Below are 20,615 nucleotides of genomic sequence, written 5' to 3' on the forward strand. Positions count from 1 at the left end.
CTCTGATCATGGCTATTGCTCGCCGCGAGCGGCGGGACCCCCTTTTACCAGCCACCCCCTGCATCCCTGCCGGATGCCTTCATCTTTTATGGGGTAGGGGGGAAGCTGCAGGATCACCCCCAGGGTTTTCGCCTCCCTGCCCTGACGTGAGCACGGCCAACACCTCTGAAAGCAGAGAAGGTCTCGCCAGTCGCTTCCCCTTCGCATCCCCTCTTCCCTAGACCTTTGCGAGGTGCCCATCCTCGCGGCATCGGGGCTCCCCTATCTCTCCGGGGAGGCAGCCCTGTTGCTACGTGCCGCTATCGACGCCCTTAGAACCCCGCTTTCCTTCCCACCATCTGCTGCCGGCTCTGCTTTCGGCTCCAGGAGAGCCCTGCTATTATCTGCAGAGAGGAGTTCAGGTCTCTGCATGGCGGGGGGGGGGGAATGAACTTGTAGAGTGGGGTCTGCTTCGTGGGGCAGCCAGGCCGGCAGCTTGCTGGACACAAAACTCAGGCAGTAAGCGCTAAGAGCTTTTTTTTTTTTTTTTAAAAAAAAATACTATTATTCTTGCGGCTGCCAGGAATTAACTGAAGACCCGGCGAGCAGAGCAGCTTGCGGTCGCTCTCTAGGATTACTGCTCACCCAAGCTGAGAGATTGATCTTCCTCTGAGCCCCCCTTCGCCCGCTCTGATCCGCTCCCCTCCGCGGTCTGTCCTGGCCGGAGGAGAGCAGCAGGGCACACACCGGAGAGGGAAGAGGGAGGCAGATGCCAGCCAGAGCCGCGATGCCGGGAAGGGCTTTTCTGGGGAAGGTGATGGAGGGAGCCAGCGAGATGCGTTTGATTCCTTGAGGTTGGTTTGTTTTTTTTTTTTTTTCTTTTTTTTTTTGGGGGGGGGGGGGGGCAGCGACATTTCCCAATTAGCCCAATCAGGCTGGAGAGATCCTAGGTGTCAGTAGTGAGTAGGAGCGAGGGAAGGCACCCGGAGGAGAAATCAAGGCAGCCGGAGTTGCAGCCGTGGGAGAGCGGTGGCCCCGCTCCCGTCCCTGTCCCTGTCCCCATCCCCATCCCCTGCAAACTTTAGGACGACGAAAAGCGGCTTGGGAGTCCCCCTCCAGGGACAACCTGCGCCCCTCCGCCTTCTCCCCTCTCCCAGAGGTGGGTGGGCTGGCGAAAGGAGGAGCGACTGGCCACTCTCCCTGCAAAAAAAAAAAAAAAAAAAGAGGAAAGAAAGAGAAAAAACAGAAAGGGATTTTTATTGCCGTTTTTATTTTTTTTAAATTATTATTATTATTATTGTCCCTCCCTGGCGTGCTGGGCTCGCGTTCCCACCTCACTTCCACACCTCTCCGGCTTTTTTTTTTTTTTTTTTTTTTTTTTTTTTTTTGGAAGAGAAGGAGGGGGGGGGGGGGGGTGCGCGTGTGTGTGCGTGTGTCTGTGTTTTTTTGCGAAAAGAGCCTGGGTGTCAAAACCCTCTCCCGCAGCCACCATTGGAGAGGAAGGCTAGGGAGGAAGGGCTGGCGAGACAGCCGCAGTGCGAGCCCTCCCCGGCGGGCAGTCAGCGCCGCCGAGCCGGGCGCGGAGGAACCGGGAGCCGGGCTCGGAGGAGCCGGGCATGGTTCTGTAGCTCATCCCCTGCCTGCAACCCGCCTGCCAGCTCGGCTGCCTGTCTTTGCCCCCCCCCCCGCCCTCCACTCCCTTGCTGATTTAGAGGCGGGGGGGGGGGGGGGGGAAGGGCTGGGGGGGGGAGGGAAGGGGGTGATTTGGGGGGGGGGAGTGAAAACTGGAGCTGCCGTTCCCCCCCCCCCCCCTTCCACCCCCCCTCCCCAGCTCTGGGCGAGCCAGACACGGTTTGCCCAGTGCAGAGAGAGGGGCTCCGTGTTCCGCCTCCGTGGAGTATTTGGGATTGGAGAGAGAGAGACACACACACACACGCACGCACACACACACACACACACACACACACACACACAGAGACCATCTGCAGTGTCAATGCGGCGCCTGCTCTGAAGACTGAAGTGGGGGGAAAGGAGAGGAGAAAAAAAAAATTATATATATATATATATATATACCAAAACCCACCCAAAGCAAGCGAGGAGCCTGCCCAGGTAAGGAGCCCCCCGCCCCGCCCGGGCAGCGGGGGCCGGCGGGAGGATGCCCCGGAGGATGCCCCGGGAGGGCCGGCGGGGCTGCAGCGGTACCTGCCCTCCGCACCTGGCAGGACTTGGGGGGGCCCCGGGAGATGCCCCCCCCCCCCCTTGCTTCTCCCCCCCGCCCCGGGTGGCGGGGAGGGGGTCGGGGCTGGCGGGCAGGGACCCCCGCGGACAGCAGGTTGAGCCGGGGGGGGGGCCAGCTTGGGAGGATGCTGGGGGGGCGGTTAGCAGCGGAGGGGACGCGGTGCCTGGTGTGTGTCCCCCCCCCGCGTCCCCGATGGCTTTTTCTCCATGCACAAGGCTCAACTTTTCTCCCCGGAGGTAGCGGCTCTGGCGTGGCAGCCTGTCCCTCATCACCTCCGGCCATCCGCGGCTGCGGATTTTCCTCCCCTCGGGGGGGGGGTGGTGGTGGTGTGGATTTTCCCTCGGTACCCCCGAGCCTTCTTCGGGCGAAGGGCTGGAGGCATTTGCAAACTTTTCCTGCTCCCGAAGAGGTTGCAGCTGGACGGGGCTGGAGGCAAAGCCCTTTTCCCGGGGAGGATCAGCGCCTCCCGGGTGACCGGTAGGATGGGGACAGGGGCCACCCCCGGCGGGGAACACCTAGGAGGGAAGGGGGGACCCCCCCCCGTCCTTTCCCTTCCTGCGAGGTGCCGGAGAGTTTGCCCAAATCCCGGCTGCGGAGTCAGCGCCGATAACCCTCCCTCCCTCCGTGCGTGTGTGTGCTGCAACCGAAACCTGCGTATTGATGCTCTCCGTTTATCAGACATATGCCCTTAAATGCTGTAGACAGGGAGAAGTGATCTAAACAGCGAGCCGCACATGGGTTTTTTGGTGGAAATATAATACTCCGGCAGCAGATGAGTTCCTCCCAGATAAACAAACCCACTTGCTCAGCCCCAGCAGGGCTAAGTGCTGTTTGGGTTTGTAGTGGTTGCGTGTGGCTGCTACATACCCAGCCCGGAGGAAACCCTCCTCCTGGGGCCCCATCTGCTCCCCGTACTGGGAAGGGCTGGAGCGTTTGCCGTGCCGGATTCGGGTGCGGGACCCGCAGGACTCACCTGAGTAGAAGGGACCAGGTGGAAAGCGGGTGGCCGTGCTCCTCTCCCGTAAAACTTCCACCCCGTCTCTGCTCCCCTTTGCTTTCCAGCCCTGCTGCCTGGCCAAAGAGCTCGCTGGAAACGCACCTGATTTTTTTTTTTTTTTTTTTCCATGGCTTCCCTCCGGCACGGGGATGCGATGCTTGGGATGCGAGGGTTTGGGGGTCTGAGGCTTCCCAGGTCGGGGGGGTGAGCGGTGCGGAGAGGGGAGGTTTGGCCCGGGACCCCGGGGACAGCCGGGGGATGCTCTCGTTCTGGTGGGGGGACAAGGAACGGCGGCAGGGGATTTTTTACAGCCGATGAAACCGCTCGCAGCCTTCTAGGGACTTATCTTGAGCGTGCACCAGCCCTGCACAGATATTTTGGAAGGCGTAAAGCGTGCTAACTTATTTTCTTTCTCTGTCCTCTGTTTCACCCGGGTCTTGTTTATGGAAGCTGGTTAAATCCGCGAGCGGGTGGGACCAGCGGAGAATGGGGTTGCTTTGCCTTCGCCGTGTCTGTGATTTTAATTACAGCGTGTGCCTCCCAGTGTGAGAAGAGGTGCTTCCTCCCTCTGGCTAAGCCACTGTCTTAAGTCTTGGGGATGCGAGCAGCAGCGTTCTCTTTGTGGTTTCCTTGCCTCGGGAAGTGTGTGTGCGTGTGTGTGTTTGTTTGTGTGTGTTTGGGGGGGACACACACTTCACTAGAGCTGGGCTTCAAGCGGTGCAACAGATGCGTGTCTGCTTTTCGTGTGCAGCCAGGTTTAAACATGCAACCCCAACCCCGTCAGGAAAACCTGGGATATTCTTCCCTCCTCTGCCCAGACCCATCCTCCATGGGGGTGTCTCCTTTCCGAAAGGACCAGTCCAAGGCTCTTCCTTTCTGTCCCATCTTAAATGCGCAGCGCTCGGCGATATCAATAAAATGCAAAATAAATGACAGCCGCATGATCTAAGTGTTGTTTATGTCCAAGATGGGCGTTTTAAAATACAGGCTGATGATCAAACACGGTGCCGTTGGGAAGCTTTTGCTTGATGATTGTAACTGCCTTGTAGGCGCTGAAGACTGGTGTTAAATCTGTTCAGTGTGCAATCCGGCACCTGGCTAGCGGAGGAATGAGTGCTATTGCAAATCCTAAGAGAGATGCTGAACTTCTCCACGGGGAGAGGAAATATTTGAGCCTTTCCTCATGCATTCACCTGCCAGCATCCTTCTCTGCATCCGCAGCGAGCCTAGTGCTAGACAGCCTGGAAATGTGGCAAAGCAAAGGGCTCAGTGCAGGCATGAGAGCGGCTATCTGCCGCCGGCAAGGCAGAAACCCTCTTAGGCAGCCAGATCCCGGGGGACAGTGGGTTGCCGGAGCCCCTTTTGTGTTGACTCCTCCACTTCTGCAGGGTGAGGAAGGGTGGAGGGATGCTGGAGCCCCTTTTGTGTTGCATCTTTTTCCTTTTACTGAATTGCTTTGTCTCTGTCTTCCAATTTCCTCGATGTTGAGCGGTTGCAATAAAACCTACCTCCTTCCCGGAGTGCTGGGGTTTGATTTGCGCGCTCACACGCCCCACGGTGAAAAGCCTTGCACGTCTTACGATACTCGGGTATGCTGAGGGTTAACGCTGTGTAGGAATTAATTTCTTGTTTGGAAAGGAACTCTGAAAAGCTTCCTAAAAAGCTGAGAATGATGCTGGCACGATAGGCTCGTGCTCCGCGTTGGGATCCTACGTGGGGAGGGTGTTAGAGGTAGGGCTTTTGAGTTTTGGAGTTAGCGGTGCCAGAGTTTGCGGCTTGGCATTGCCTACAGGTGTTTTTGAGCAGAATGCCGTGCTCTCCTAGGAGTCACTTGGCTCTTCTTGATTTCTTATTCACAATACCCCCTTAAAGTGAGGTCCCACATAGCGGAGACTGAGACCCAATGTCACCCCTTTGCAGCCACAGTGCTGGGACTCAAAAGTCTCACGTCCTGCCCATGAATTCCCCTCCCCAGCTAGGGGTGCAATTTGGATTATGACTGTTTCCCATAGTAAAGCCCTCAAACTGCTTGATGCTGAAATAAAAAGCCCTTTCTGGTCCCCACCAGGGTGACGAGAGGCTTCAGAGGGCTCTTTCTTACTCCTTCCTTCTTGCTTGCAAGACTCAATGGACACCAACCGCTCCAGGCACCCAAGGCAATGAGACTTCCCATCTGTGCAGAGTCTGGGCAACCCACTGACTTACCGCAGGGTATCAGTGATGAGTGTGCTTCCCTGCATGAATGTCTTTGGGTGAAAAGCACTTTATATCCCTTATGCTTGAGCTCTCAAGCAGCCTGCGACCAAAAATATGGAAATAAATACATAGGGCTCCCCAGATGTTTTTCACTCAGACATCTGAAGTATTTTAAAACAGAAAGTGTTCTCATTCCCCTGGTGCAGGTTGGGAAACTGAGGCACGGAGAGGCAAAAGGCTCAGTCTGCATTTATTAATGGGAATCCTCACTCACCCCCATGAAATACAAACTGAACCCCAAGTGGTACTTGGAGCAGTGAGCGGTCCCCTGCCCTTGAGCCTATGCCTCAACAGCCAAGAGCGGTGCTTGGCCAGAACAGGACACTTCCAAGACTGAAATTCTTCCAGTTAAAATGACAGATGGGTGCTTTAAAATGAGAAAATATCATGTTGGGTTAGTGCATTGGCCAGGGGACAGCTGTGCTCTCATGAACCTTAGTTCCCGTATCTTTAATAGTGGGTACAAAATGCTTTTAATCACCTTTGGGAATGGAGAGATCATTGCAAAAATGAGATGTGATGTGATACTGACAGTTTGCGTGGCGATTTTCTGGAATTGGCATTCCTCTTTGTTGTTTTTTTTTTTTTTTTTTGACTCATCCCACTAGAACTGTCTGGCTTGCTTTGTTCTTTGTTGGTGCATGTGCTCTGCTATGTTTGGCTCATCCTTGCTTGGTTGCACCTCGTAAGGTGCTGAGCAGCCACCCAGGTAAGAGGTGCCAAGTCTCTGCCCTGCATCCCCTGCAACGGGAGCCAGTGTAGTGTGGCATCTGTCCTGCAACCCTTTCCTTTGCAAAAAACCCAAAACCCTCTGTGAGCCCTGAGAGATGCTCTGAAGGCTTTGAATGGGGACCCTTTGGTTTGGAAACCCAATGGTCATTTCATTTTAGACATGTCTAGTCCATGCAGCTCAGTGCTCCAGCTAACGTGAACCTTACTGGGGACACGCGCTCTTCAAAGGTGATTCCTGGAGCCATGGAGGAAGCCAACTCTTTGCTGAAGTATAATGTTCCCAGCTGTTTCTCTCTCAAATATTAATGTTTGTAGAAGACACCAAGTTCTCAGGGCTGGAGGAGAGCCTGAAGACCTGAGCCGGAGCAGTAATTGGGTTGAAACCTCCATCCCCACTATGCTGCCTATCAGCTGGTGGCTTTGACCTTACTTGGAGGAGATTTCAGTTGAAAGAGAGAGGTCATTTGCAGACTCTGTGACTTGCTTTTACTCCAGGCTTTGTGCCGACAAGGCCTTCCAGTGTTTTTTTAAATACTGCATGCCGTGAAACAGAAATCCAGACCCAAAAGCCGAGAGGCTGAGATTCACAGGCTTCTTTTGCATAGGAATAAACAAAAACTGCCGCTGAGCGTGGCTGGATTTGCACTGGTGACCCAGAAGGGAAACCTTGCGTCGCCGTCTCCCTCAGCTTCCATACCCAATCTCTGAGTTTTCTTCCAACTACATTATCCATACACGGAGTGGTCTGCCGGGGCTTTCCCACCAAGCCATTGGCAATAAATCTAGGGATGCTGACTGGCACTTGAATTTGCCTTGTCCTTCTGACAGGACGAATGTGTGGATCTAATCCAGATAATATGGGATAGGTTTCCATTACAGGCATTTGCATGATATATACTCACACGCTTCCCCCTCCTCTGAGCTCATGCAAGGGCCAGAGGAATAAATCTTGATGCTTGGTGAACCCTCGCAGCCAACGCTGCACCAAATGCATGTAAATGTTTGCAAAATGAGCCACCCCGACCTGCTTGTTATTTCTCCTTGAGCATAAAACACTACATGGGGGAGGAAACGTGAGGGTGGTGGAGGTTTCTTTAATCCCGGTATTGTTTTCCTTTGAAATAGTGAAGTGATGCTGGACTCCGGGACTGCGCGTAGATGGTTAATATTTATATACTTGTTGTTTCTTCTGAAGTGAGGAACGTGCACTTGCCACCCGCAGCCCCCTGACGCTCATTCATGAAGAGCCTCACTGGTGAGTGTCTCGGCGTTAAACTGTTTGGTGACTTGAGTTTAGAGTTATAGGATTCGGAGCGAGGAATTAGCAGTAAATCAAAGCCTGGATGGCTTCGTACTCAACTGCAGCAAGATTTAAATTAAAAATATCTTGCCGAGATGAAGTACTCATAAGTCAAGCACTGGCGTTGTGTCAGTCTGGGCTTCGGTGGTGAGAGCTCGTCCCCTTTGAAACAGAAACCACGAGGAGCCCACATATTGATCCCCAGCTGAACTGGGAAATTGCCACTTCATTTCTTCTATTAAATGTTCTTTCTTTTCTTTCCTTTTTGCCTTTCTCCCACCCTCCGAAGGGAAGATGGTCGTGCTGGGAAGTTGGGAAAAGGTTTGCACATTCGCCGCACGTGCGTGTGGCCCTGTTTGACTTGGTTAGAGCATATTTGATTGTGAAAAGGGATTTATTTGTTTTTTGTGGCAGGGGATTTGTCTATAATGTAGTGCTGGAAAGAAAACTCATTTAGAGACTAAGGAGGTGTATCCTGTTACAATTGCCTATTGATGGAATAGCAAGTGCTTGGTGTGCAACACAGCTTTATTTTACTTTAGGGAAACTTATTCTGGGCTGCCAAAGGGAGACTTTGATTTGCCAGAGAGCTGTCCCATGGCACTCAGCAAGTCCCTTGGCTTTTTGTTTCCCCATCTATCAAATGGGGGTGGTCTTGTAGAAGCGACTGGTCCTTTAGCCATCATCAAATAGTCATTTTGCTCTAATGACCTTTACAAATTACTCACTTTTTGTAAGTGAGATGATAAAACCAGGGAGGTTCTGGTTGGGAACTCACTCAGCAGCCTGAGGAACAGCATCATGTACGTGGCTAATAGTCACTAACGGCCACTGTCCCATCCCTGGGCAATGTCAACTTCTTCAGCTGGCTGGGAAGAGGCTTGCAGAGGTGGTGAGGAGCAGGAGGCTGTTCTACATTGGAGGAAAAGGCTTTGTCATCACGGCACTGCCAGGGAGAGGAGGTGAGCTGGGAATACGACCACGCCAGTTGTGGAGATAATCAAAGGCTTTTGCTTGGATTTTTCTTTAATGGGAAATTTAAGGGAAAAAAAACCCCTCAAACCTCACACCCAGATTAGGATGGGCATGTCTGCTTGACTTGCTAGCTTTATAAAAGTGAGTTTCTGGGCTGTTTTGGGAAAGCCCTTTTATCGATCAGGGTTTTGATGCACATTTCTGGTTCTTGCTAAAAGCAGAGCAACATGTGGAGTTTTGTAAGCTGCTACCCTGAGATGTCTATGTGTTGCAGGGGGGGTATTTGCATGGCTAATTTTGGGCATTTCCTCCTTTTGGTTGTGTCTCACCCTTTGTACTCCCCCCTTCATGGTGTCCTCCTGGCTGGATGGGGGAGAAGACGGGGGGTTGTCCCATGTCACAGTCCCCTTTCCTTCCAGCCACCCTGGAGCCCCAGGGCTCATTTGGAGGGTTGCAATGACTTCGATGCCTGGTGCTTTTGAGGCTGCATACCCCCATCACCCCTTGGACCCCAGGCTTCACCTCTCCAGAGCATCCAGTCCCCTCCCAGACAGCTACCCTGGGGAGGGCAGTGCTCAGGGGCAACCTGGAGGGTGACTTGTTGGTTTAAGTCCCAGCTCTGCTGCCACCGAAGCCACCTCCAGGAGGGCAATTGCCTCCTCACCCTGAAGACGGCAGGATGAGCTCTGAGTTTTTCTCCTGCGCTTAGCTGCTATGGTGATGAGTTGCTATAGAAACACATAGTTAGCATTATTATTTATTATTGAAAGGTGCTTCTTTTCATCTCTTAAACGCAGGGTTGTGCCAAGAAGAGCCCGATGCTGGGTGTGGGATACTGCCCACCCTGTCCGCACAGGTTGGTGGGTTACGCTTCCCGGCAATCCAGGCTTTAGCCACGCTGGAGGCAAGCAACCGTGCTGTGCTGGCCCAGCGGGCTGATCTGGTTAAACAAATCCCCCCAGTATGTTCCCGTCACAGGTTCCTTCCTTCGTCAGATCCATCCTTTGGAGGGGGATTTGAGTGAAGCGTTTCATTATAATGAGCTTAGTTATTTCCAAACTAGTAATCGCATGTCACCATTTGGTGCAAAGGGTTTGCATTAAGTTCTGTAATAATATGTCTATTCATCCATCACAAATACTATATTCACAGGACCTTGTAGTGATTGCCTGGTAAATACCTTCTCTTATCTCTTTGCATGCGCTGCTCCTTGCTTGCTGAAGTCCCCCCCTCTCTGCAAACCCATCCCTCCGCACTGGGAGGCAGGGAAGCTCCTCCGGTGCTCCTGTCCCGGGCTCCTGCTCTGCCCGAGCCCCCCCTGGAGCTGGGCACTCAGCCAGGCTGTGCAGGGGAGGCCCCCCCAGGGCTGGCTGCAGCCTGCAAGATGCCAAGGAGAACAAGAGGTGCCGAGGGTATCGCTCTGCCTGCCCTAACTATCGCTTTCCAGCTGCCCTGGGTGGGACAAAGCCTGGTTCGGGGGGCTCTTGCTCCCCAGGAATGGGTGCGGGGGGTAGGAGCATGTATCTTCTGTAAGCTGGGTGCTGAGCAATGCTCTGGCTGAGAGTTGCAGCAGGGGCTGCTGCAAGAAGCCCATTTGTACACAGCCACGGGTTTGGGGAACGCACGGCCGGGCAGTGCGGCAGGGATGCAAAGCCAGATGCCTGGGTCTCCTGCCTGCAGCCACCGGGTTCACGGCTTCCCCTCGAAGCCGGCAGCGCTGCAGAGGTGGCTCTGCAAGGAAACCTCCCTCCATCCTTCTGTCCTTCACACCCTGGCAGCCCTGAGGATGCTGCAGCTGCTGCAGAGGGGTGGCTCATTGGGGCCAGGAGGTGAACGCTGGGAGGATGGAGGGATGTCTGGAGGCACCAGGAGTAGCGGGGCTGCTTTCCTTCTCCGGCTGGGGCAGGGGAAGGCTTGCAGCAGGGATTAGCTGTGCAGTTCTTCTTTCTTCCCCTCCTAGCTCTAAAGGACTCCCTGGAAAATGCCTGGTGGAAGAAAAAAAAGAAAAAAGAAAAAAAACCCAAAGGAAAACAACACAGCTTTTCTCGATGCAGGATTAACAACTCGGAGGTGAAGTTTCGGGGCTGCTCGGTGTAGCTGCAGGGGGGATGGCTCAGCCCCTCCTCGCACAGCTGCTGCAGGTGCAGCGCTGGGTTCTCCGTGCAGCCGCTGCAGATGCTGCCCTGGAGGGACGAGCCCCTGCAGGGTGTGGAGGGATGCAGGAATGGCTGGACCAGTGCAGGATGCTGGACATGGAGGGACTTGGGTGTGGGGAAATCTCCGCTGTTGCTTGCAGAGCGTGGTCCTTGAAGTTCCTTGAATTCCTCCTGGTCTCCACCTTCCCCAGCCAGCCAGGCTGGGACTGGGAAACAAGCTTCCCAGCCTTTAAGGAAACAAAAGGAGGCTCTTTAAAGCACTCCCTCGAGCAGGAATAAAAAACCTTCCTTTGCAGAGCCCGTTTCATTGCTTGAAGTCAATCCCTTTGGGCTTTGTATTTTCCTTCTTGGAAGCCGGGCTCCCTGTGGAGAAGAGAAAAAAACACCTGGGGTGCAAGAGCAGGGCTCGGGGTGGGGGGCAGAGGGGGCCTTCCAGGGAAGTGTAGGTTGGAGGTGGAGGGGAGGATGGGGGGGTCCACTGTGGGGGTCTGGAGGGCTGAATGCTCACCCCTCACTGTGTCAGAAACCCCTGCAACCCATCCCGCAAGTGCGGTGTTCAGTCGTTAGCGTAGGGTCGCATGGGGCATCCGTTTGGGATCACCCTGCTGAGGTGGGAGATGCTCCTGCATGTCCTGCACGTGCCAACCCCTATCCTACTCCCGGTGAATGAAGCATAGCACTAAATGGGATTTCCCCGAAAGGAAGGAAGCCGGCTGTGGCACACGAAAGCTTGCTATGTTTTGGTCAGGTCACCCATGTTGATGTGGGTGTGGGGGGGTCGTGTTTTGCTTTTACCACCCCTTTTTCTGCACCCTGACCTGCAGCCAGCTGCTGGGATATGGGGTTGTGACACCGATGCATTTAGAGAGAAGTCAGCCAAACGGTGGCATGGACTTGGGCCTGGTGTGGGGTGTCCCCTTGGATCCCACCAACCGTGAGACCATCAAGTCTCAGGTTTCTCTCCAAATCTGCTTGAGGGCAGAGTCATTTTGGCTGCTGGACTCGGAGCATCTTTACAGCCTCTGGCTTTCCCTGCCTGGCCTCCGCGGGGGGACCAGGAGCTGCTCACCTTGGCCAAGCCAGGGCAGGAGGCAGGAGGCATCCTTGGAGCTGCACCCCTCTGCCTGGGTGAGGGATGGAGAAGGGAGGCAAGAGAGGTGAGCCATGTGCAGCAGGAGCTGGAATGCTAAAACCAACGCCTGTCAGAGTCATTCAGGAGGGTTTTTTGACTCCCTTATAATGGAGTCGCTGCCCTTGCCTGCCTTAGCAAGGCAAACAGCTCAAAGGGATGCCTCTGAATGAAAGTAACAACTTTTAGGACAAATTTCTCTCTGCATAATATCTCAAAGAAAGCAGGGAAAGGAAATGGCAAGCGGGCATAATTAGGTAAGTATTACCCATTAGGAAGGGGAAGGAGCTATCAAGTCGATTTCCATTTCCTTCTTATTTTACATGCCTGATTCTTCCGCCTCTCCAGGAGGCGGTGTGTGAAGTAGGTCTCTCCTTAGCTTGGAGAAGTAAATAATCAGAACATGATGCGCTCTGAAGCTCTTCCCAAAGCTTTCCAAATCTGGGCTAAACTGAGGATTTTTAGCATCTTCACAAATCGGCATTTTCCAGCATCCGTGAGACCTGGTGGGGACTTATTTCCCACCTCCATACTGAGGAACCAAGGTGCAGGCAGGCAGCGGGGCTTGTGTATTCTCGGTGTGACCTGCTTGTCTGTACATATTTCTTTCTGTTTTACCTATTCTGCATAGAAGTAGAGATAACTTCTTGTCTCCTGGTTGCTTCCCAGTGTAAACCTGGGTGTTTGCAGTGTGAATCCACGGAGGTACCGTGTGCTGCGCTGGGAAATGCCATAGAGACGAGTCCCCCCAAAGCCACCACCTGCTCCATCCCTACCCAGCATGTCCCTGTGTCGTCCCAGCCGTGGGACCCACCGCTTTGCTCCCGTGTACCCAAGGTTGTTCTCCCAGCTTTACCCTCTGTTACCTCTTAGGATAACACGTCGCAGCTTGGGCTGCAATTACGGAGGCATCAGCGGGTGCCTGTAAGACATTTTGGCAAGGATGCGGGATGGCTTGTGCACCAGCCTGAAGGAGAAGGGCTCGCCTCCCCCCTCGCCTGCCCCCCTGCTCCGGAGTCTGTAAGCGGTGTTATTAAAGGCTGTCGGGAACTGCTGTCATTGGCACAGTCAATGGCTGACACAAGGCAGCCCTCAGACTTTGACTCATCTGCAGCTCACACACACACACACACACACTCTCTCTCTGTTACGCATGAGCCAGAGAAAAGGCAGTTGCTCACATGCATCACCCTTCTCCCAGCTGTTTGGGCCCTTTTTTGCATTCATTTCAGAGAAGAAGTCTTGATTGTCCTACAGTGTAAGAAATTTGGGTTGCATTGTACCACCAGCACGTGCCCAGCTCTCTCATTCATTTGTAGTTGAAGCTAGGGTCCCTTTTTCCTTAAATACAACTACATGCATGCATCCATATATATATATATTTGTATGTTTTATACATACACATAAAAATACACATTTATATGCACACTTCTACACACAAATGCAAAATACACATGGTTACAAAATACCAATCTGTTCACCCTGCACTTTTCACAGATCGTTGCCAATTTTTCCCACAGTTCAGGTGTATTGGGTTTGCATGGCAATGTTTTGGTAGTGGCAGGGGTTACAGGGGTGGCTCCTGTTAGAAGCTGCTAGAAGCTGCCCCTGTATCTGATAGAGCCAAGGCCAGCTGGCTCCAAGACGGACCCGCCACTGGCCAAGGTCGAGCCCATCAGCGACAGCAGTAGTGCCTCTGGGAGAACAGATTTAAGTAGTGGGGGGAAAAGACCTGTGGAACAGCATCCAGAGAGAGGAGTGAGAATATGTGAAAGCAACAACCCCGCAGACCCCCAGGTCCGTGCAGAAGGAGGGGAGGAGATGCTCCAGGCGCCGGAGCAGAGGTTCCCCTGCGGCCCGTGGGGAAGACCACGGTGAGGCAGGCTGTCCCCCTGCAGCCCAGGGAGGTCCACGGGGGAGCAGATCTCCACCTGCAGCCCGGGGAGAGAGGACCCCACGCCGGAGCAGGGGGATGCCCGAAGGACGCTGTAACCCCGTGGGAAGCCCACGCTGGAGCAGGCTCCTGGCAGGACCTGTGGCCCTGTGCAGAGAGGAGCCCATGCTGGAGCAGGTTTTCTGGCAGGACTTGTGACCTCCCGAGGGACCCACGCTGGAGCAGTCTGTGCCTGAAGGACTGCAGCCCGGGGAAGGGACCAATGCTGGAGCAGTTTGTGAAGAACTGCAGCCCGTGGGAAGGACCTGTGTTGGAGAAGTTCATGGAGGACTGTCTCCCATGGGAGGGACCCCACAGTGGAGCAGGGGACAAGAGAAGAGTCCTGCCCCTGAGGAGGAAGGAGCGGCAGAGACAACGTATGATGAACTGACCTCAACCCCCATTCCCCGTCCCCCTGTGCCACTGGGGGGGAGGAGGGAGAGAAAAGGGGGAGCAAAGTTATGCCCAGGAAGAAGGGAGGGGTGGAGGAAAGGCATTTTGAGATTTGGTTTTATTTCTTATTATCCTACTCTGACTTGATTGGTAACAAATTAAACTAATTTCCCCAAGTCGAGTCTGTTTTGCCCAAGATGGTAAATGCTGAGTGATCTCCTTGTCCTTATCTCGACCCATGAGACTTCCATTATATTCTCCCCTCCCTGTCCAGCTGAGGAGGGGAGTGATAGAGCGGCTCTGGTGGGCACCTGGTATCCAGCCAGGGTCACATCAGGAAAGGTCTTGTAGGTCCAGGATGAGATTTCTGGAGAAGGAAGAGCAGCCTTGCTGCACAGCCAGAGTTAGGAGGGATTTAGGACAAGTCCAGTTCTCCTTTTTCCTCCAACATCCCTTGATCAGGCGCTGGTGGGAGAAGGTTTTTTCTAGCTTGCAGGGAGGAGAGGGAAGAGAGGAAAAAGTCTGAGGTTTTGCTCCACCGCAGGACTGGGAATAAATGGTACAATCCTGGAAAAACCTTCGTGTCTGGGAATGTGGTTTCCTTTGAGCTCAGTTGCTTTAATGCTTTTCAGGAGGTGCTGGTCCAGGCTTTGCTGATTGCAAAGGGGTCACTGAGGGACTGTCAGGGGTAGAGGATGAAGGTTGTGCACCACTTCTCATCCCTCCAAGTGGCTTGGCTGGAGCTTGGCCATGAGCACTCAAGTAGGGCAGCACAAGGTGCCACGAGCCTGGAGGAGATCCCAAGCAGATTGCGACTCGGCGACAATCTGCTTTCTCAGTCCTTGGTCGCGCACGCACTCGTGCTCATGCAGACGTGTCTGTGGCTCCTGCTGGTCGATGCATGGGGTGCGTCCAGCCACATTTCCCCCCCAGCAGTAGCCTATGTGTCCATGCAGGCTGCTCTCCTGCTCTGCCTCCCCTCCTTCTGGGTATGCGTGTGTGTGCGTAGAATAATTTTGACGCTTCTCCATACCTGCACAAGGATATGCAAAAGTTACAGTGTGATGCCTGAAGACTGTGCTCCTTAGACCTGCAATAGTGAGCTGGGAGAGAAAAACATGGACCCTTCCATGCAGCAGTTTTACTTGGTGGTTGTCCTCTCTCCTGTCTTGCTTCTCCTTCCCCAGTAACACAGGCAGCAGAAACAGCTTTATTTTATAATAAGCAAAAAGGTCTCCAGGTGCAGGTTTGTGCTCGCCTGTCTCTCTTCCACTGCTCTCTGCCAGTGGGTGCCTTATTTTGCCACCCATAATTAGCTTCTTCCAAGGTCGTCTTGTTGCTGGGCTGAGGCAGACCATTTTACAGCAACTGCCTATTCTCAAGCACAGAAAAAAATAATCCCTTCCTCAGCTCACTGTAAAGAGGGAGCTGATTTTAAGCTGGTTTATGTTGCTGCTGAAGCAGGGCAGTCGGCAGAAGGGACCTAAACCGGCCCATGGTTGGTGGGGAAGGTGGACGGAGGGGTGGAGGACGCCTGTCAGCCTTCCCACGCAGAGGAAGGAATCAAATATCTGCTCTATATCAAATACCATGCTCGATTCCTGCGGGACTGAGTTATTGGTGAGGAGGAAGCTGACCTTCTCCTGTATTTATGAACTGAATCTCTAGTTTGTTTTGTTTTTGATTTTTTTCTGCTCCTGTTACAGAGTGCGATACTTCATTTCACAGGAAATAACATTTTCTTCATTTTCTCCTTTGGTGCGATTTTTTAAAAATGCTGCTCGAGATGAACAGGCTTTCTTCCCCTTACCTTTCCTTGCTTTATAGTTGGCTTGGCACACTGGAAGTGGATGCTGTTGCCCATGTCTGTGTGGGACCATTTGCTGTGCTGGAGCCCGGGGATATTCCCCTGTTACGGCTGCTGAGGGTGAACAAATTCTCGTGGAGCTGGACAAACACATTATTATTTTAGTAGTCACACCCCAGCAAGTTTGAGAATTAAAAGTAGTCAGCAATTCCCTTTACCATCACACAGATCTATCCTTCCTCCTGGCTGTCTTATCTCCAGCCGTCCCTGATGATACAGCTTTTTCTGCAAATCCTTTCCTGCAAGAGCTGGTCTCAAGCATCTTCAGAGCAGCAAGTCCTTTAGAGCCCCCTGTTTCTTTTCCCTTCCTCTTCTGCCCAAGGAGAGCAGATTTTTGGAAACTCAAGAGCTCTGTGTTTCCTGCGCATAGGTCCCTTGGAGATATCTGAAGCTACTTTGCTGAAGTTCACAGGTGACTTTTGAAAACCTTGGCCATTGCATTCGTGTATATATAAATATATATAAAATCTGTTCTCTCTTACCTCCTGTTTTCTGTCTCTGTCAGGAATCCAGCTGTGCAACATGTGGCACTTATAGGACTTGGAAGGCAGGAAGATCAAGCAAACACAGAGCTTTCAGCAAGAAGAGATAAATTTCCAGAATAAATTCAAGCCACGTAGGCCCAGTCTGTTTTAGTTTTAAAGCCCCGCTGGTAGTGATGTGTGGGAGCTGTAGATATAAAGCCAGGGAGAGAAGAAGAGTTTATTTGTATTATTTCTGGCACCTCGGTAGAGAAACCTCTGTTCTGAGTTCATGGTGCTTGGCACAATGTTAGTCTGCATGGACCGTACCAGAGAAACTGCCTGTGGAGCGCTACCTTCGTGCATGATTCGAAGGCAAAGAAAAAAAGGGAATTATCTGCCCTGAATGAGAGAGAGAATGGTGTAGCTGGAAGAGGAAAGTGCTGGGTTTGTGGGGGTGTATGGGATGCAGATGGTCGCAGAGGAGAAATATCTTGTTATTAATAACCCGCTGAATTGCGATAGCATTTTTACACCTGTGTATGCCACTACAATTTTTATCTTGGCACTCCGGTGTCTGGCAGGACCACAGCTGTGAGCTGTGGGCTCCCTTCTGCAGGCAGCTGATGGGGATTTCCTAGTTGCGGCAGAGGCAGAGGACAGGTCGGTGTTTGATGTGCCCACGGTATTGAGCCATGACCATGGACTTGCTGCAGCGTGGTTTGGTCCACACGGCAAGTCCTACGTTTCCCGAGTGTGTTTGCTGACACTGACCTAGCAAGGGTCAGTCTGGCAAAGGGAGTTGCTAGCTGGGCTTGCTGCTTTTTGGAGAAGTCTGTGTTTCTGCTTAGCACTATGCATTTGTTTTACTAAGTAAGAAAACTAAATAAGCCCAGAAGTGGCACCTGGATGCGCTCCCCAGGCCCATCCCGCTTATAGCTCAGCAGCACCCAGTACAAACCAATGCAGAATTCAGCCGAACGCCACCACCACCACTGCAAACTTCATTTCCCTTCCTCTGCCCGCCTGCCTTTTTTTCCTCTAATCAAAGCAAAAGATTTACAGGCTCTAACTTTGAAGTGAGGGCAAATTTCAGCCCAGCCTCCTGTCTGAGTGCATGCCTCGTCATTAAAATCCATCTGCAGCCACCCAAGCCTCCCCAGCCATCCCCAAGCTGCATGTCCCAGCCACGTAGGAGCCAGGACAAGGCACCGCGTGCTCCAGCCTCTTGGCTGGAGCGCAGATGATGCTCTCCATGAGCAGGGGGGATGCTCCTACCTCGTGTCGAAACAGTTCTGACCGCATCCCCAAAGGAGAGGTGTGCGTGGGCACAGGCTTACATGCTTTTCTACAGTATTTGAGACTTGTGGAGCGCTCGAAGAGCAGCTGTGGGATCCTGCGAGGTGAGGGAAGAGAGCAACAAGTCCTGTTTTGGAGAGAGGGATGAGTGGAGAGATGGAGGCAGTGGGAAAACGAGGGCAGGCTTGCCCTCTGCAATGCAGCTTGGGGGGTGGCACGCACTTGGAAGACAGTCCTCTGTGGGTCTTACTCTTTCTGCACCTGTGCATCTGTTTTGTAGTGTTTCTTCAGGTCTTACAACCTGTGTTATCAAGGCCTCCATTTCTAATAAGCAGGATTTTATGAACAGAGATGACCTTCCATGCCCCCACATTAAAAACGCCCCTCGTCTTAGACACAGGTGCCTTTAGACTGTGTGAGCAGAGATGAACAAAGCAGATGACGTTTGGGTCTGGATTAAATTAGAGTTTGGGGTGACATTTTGCTTGCAGCTGACTCTAAGCAAACAAGTCACTTTCTTCTGGGTAGTACAACCCAGATCTGAAACCACTGTTTATTGCAAACCCATAAACTATCTTTTGCAGACTGATTGGGCTCATAGCCCTTTTTCTGGTGCTGGGTTTTCTCTGTAACACGTAACCTAAGACAGCTAATGCTTTGTGATGATGGATCTGCAATTATGAGGCTGTGCAAATAGCTAAAACAATTGCATCACCCTCCTTGTGGCTGCTCTATGGTGATTTGTTGATAACACCAGGCATGTGTTCATGCAAATGAAGGGTCAGGTCCTGCAAAGTGCAGAGAACCTGCAGCTTCCATCCCTTTCTGAGCATCTGGCCCAGGGAAGATATTTACAGAAGGAGAAAGAGAGGTTTTGCCTTTTGCAGGTGTGCTTTGCAGCAGCAGCGAGCTGTCTACAAAGTGCCATTGCTGATGGCAGCCTGACAGTGTCTCCTCTCGAGGTTTGTCGGTATGGGGAAGCGCACGTGCAAATTGCAGAAAGCTTTAGCAGCAGAGTAGCCGGAGCAGACACCTCCTCCCTTCCTCATCCCGGCTCCGCAGGCTGGGTGCCAGGAGCAGGACTCTGTGCTGTATCATTTCAGGACGCCCCGGACGCATCCATGCACACTCACAGCTGAACACGGTGACCACTGAACTATTTAAAGTAGCTTCAACAATGACACTCGAGTTTATAATGCACCTATTCTGCTGATGCTGGCAAAGTGCTGGAGGAGTGGATGGGTTTCAGACTGATGGGAATTTACCGCTCTGGAGCCATTAGGGTGGGTGTGTGTTCCTAAAACATGCACCAGAGGAGATGATAATAGAGAAAATCATCTATAAAGGAGGTTCCCCTGGTGCCATATGCGTGGCTCTGCAGAATACTTGGCTTGTTGCTGTGGCACTGAGTTTGGGATTAAACCCATGGGCTGTATCTCTGTCCCAGCCACGCTGACACCGTGTGACCTTGGCCAAGTCTTCGCCTCCCTGGACCTCTGTCTCCCTGGGGTGTTTCTAGACTGAAACTTCTGGAGATGGGGACCCGAGCTTAGTAGGAATGTCTTGATTAGAGCCGCTGGTTGCCCTTGCAAGCAGCAATGTGTTATTTTACTGGGGGGAGCTGGAAGGGCCTCTCAGGACAAGGTGTGATGTGCTGGTGTGAGCTATGGCGGGATGGTAAAGTAACAGCAGCATCATGTCATCAGGCGCTGTGCACCCCATCCTGCCACATCATTCGTGTGGTTTTAACTTATATAGGAATAGTCTGTAAATAAGGGTTGCTGCTCCTGATTCTATTAAGTGTCATAATTTGGTAACTCACTCCAGGCTTGACATTAAATATTAGTGTTGAGAAAAAACTGGAAGGCGATAGTGTTGTCCTTTGCTCAGGAAGACCTTCTGCAACCTCTTCTCAATGCACATAGAAGGGTTAGGGAAGATGCTGGACAAGTCTGCAATCATTCAGCAACTACCTGCTCTTTTTTTCCTTCTTTTCCTTTCTGCAGTGGCATTTTTTGTTTTGACATGCATTTTCTAAGCACTTGAGCAAGGCAAAAATGGAAACATCTCCTCAGAACTTTAACCTTATGTAACTAGTCAGCAGCTGGAGGAAACCCATCTTAGGGGAACTGGGGGACTCAGGAGCTGTGGGATCAATGCCCCATTCCTGAGGAGGGGATGTTTCAGTGGTTACAGAACTTGCAAATCTGCAATCTGCCCAAATTTCCCAGTCTCTGCTCATATCCCTTTTCCTAGATTGTCTCTGCCCAGTTTTCTCCCCCTCCTCCACTTTCCAGCCATCCCTTCCTTGTATCAGAGCATCCTCCTCTTTTGCTTTCTGATTGGGTTAATTAAGCTGAGCTGCAGCGTAAGTCCATCAGGGAGCACAGAAGAGTTTTCCTCAGCAGCAATGCTTAGCACCACAACAGCCTCCAGCTGACACAGCGAATAAGCGTGGGGAAAACCTGCTTAGTCCCTTCATCCCTGATGTTGAGCATGTTTTACTCCTCCTGTGGTGATAGCCCAAGCACTGTCTGATCCATCCTGGGAGCAGTGGAAGAGGCAAAAGCCTTACGTGCAATGTATGTGTTATGAGATGCTGTACTTTGGTCAGATTTAGAGAGACTTTCAGGCATGGCCAGAAGATCCCCATGACAGCGGGGGATGACCCTCCCAATTTTTACTCGCTGCTCCAAAGCGTGGAAGCTTTTCAGTAAGACAGTGGAAAGAATATAACCAAGGTCAAACACAGAAAAAAAAATTAAAATCAATAACTTGCAAAAACTTTTCTCCTAATTTAGTTCTCAGAATTGCCCAAGCCATTCTGAATGCAACTTTCTACGGCGATGTTAGCCTGAGGCAGACACCGAGCTGAGGAAATTGTCCTCTGAGTGGTTCA

General features: G+C 52.3%; 1 protein-coding gene across 3 annotated transcripts in view; it reads left to right on the forward strand.

The window, feature by feature from the left end:
• The first annotated feature begins 554 nt into the window (after positions 1-554).
• PLXNA4 (plexin A4) overlaps positions 555-20,615 on the forward strand; it is a 462,053-nt gene continuing 441,992 nt past the window's right edge. For 2 of the 3 annotated variants that reach the window (XM_030015469.2, XM_030015472.2), the window contains exon 1: positions 555-833. The gene's annotated coding sequence lies outside the window, so the exon portion shown is untranslated. Of the gene's footprint in view, positions 834-1,777; positions 2,089-20,615 lie in introns of those variants that run through there. The other variant, XM_030015470.1, reaches the window with a different exon arrangement.

The sequence above is a fragment of the Aquila chrysaetos genome, chromosome 5, assembly GCF_900496995.4.
Source record: "Aquila chrysaetos chrysaetos chromosome 5, bAquChr1.4, whole genome shotgun sequence".
In the NCBI taxonomy this organism is placed as follows: domain Eukaryota; kingdom Metazoa; phylum Chordata; class Aves; order Accipitriformes; family Accipitridae; genus Aquila; species Aquila chrysaetos.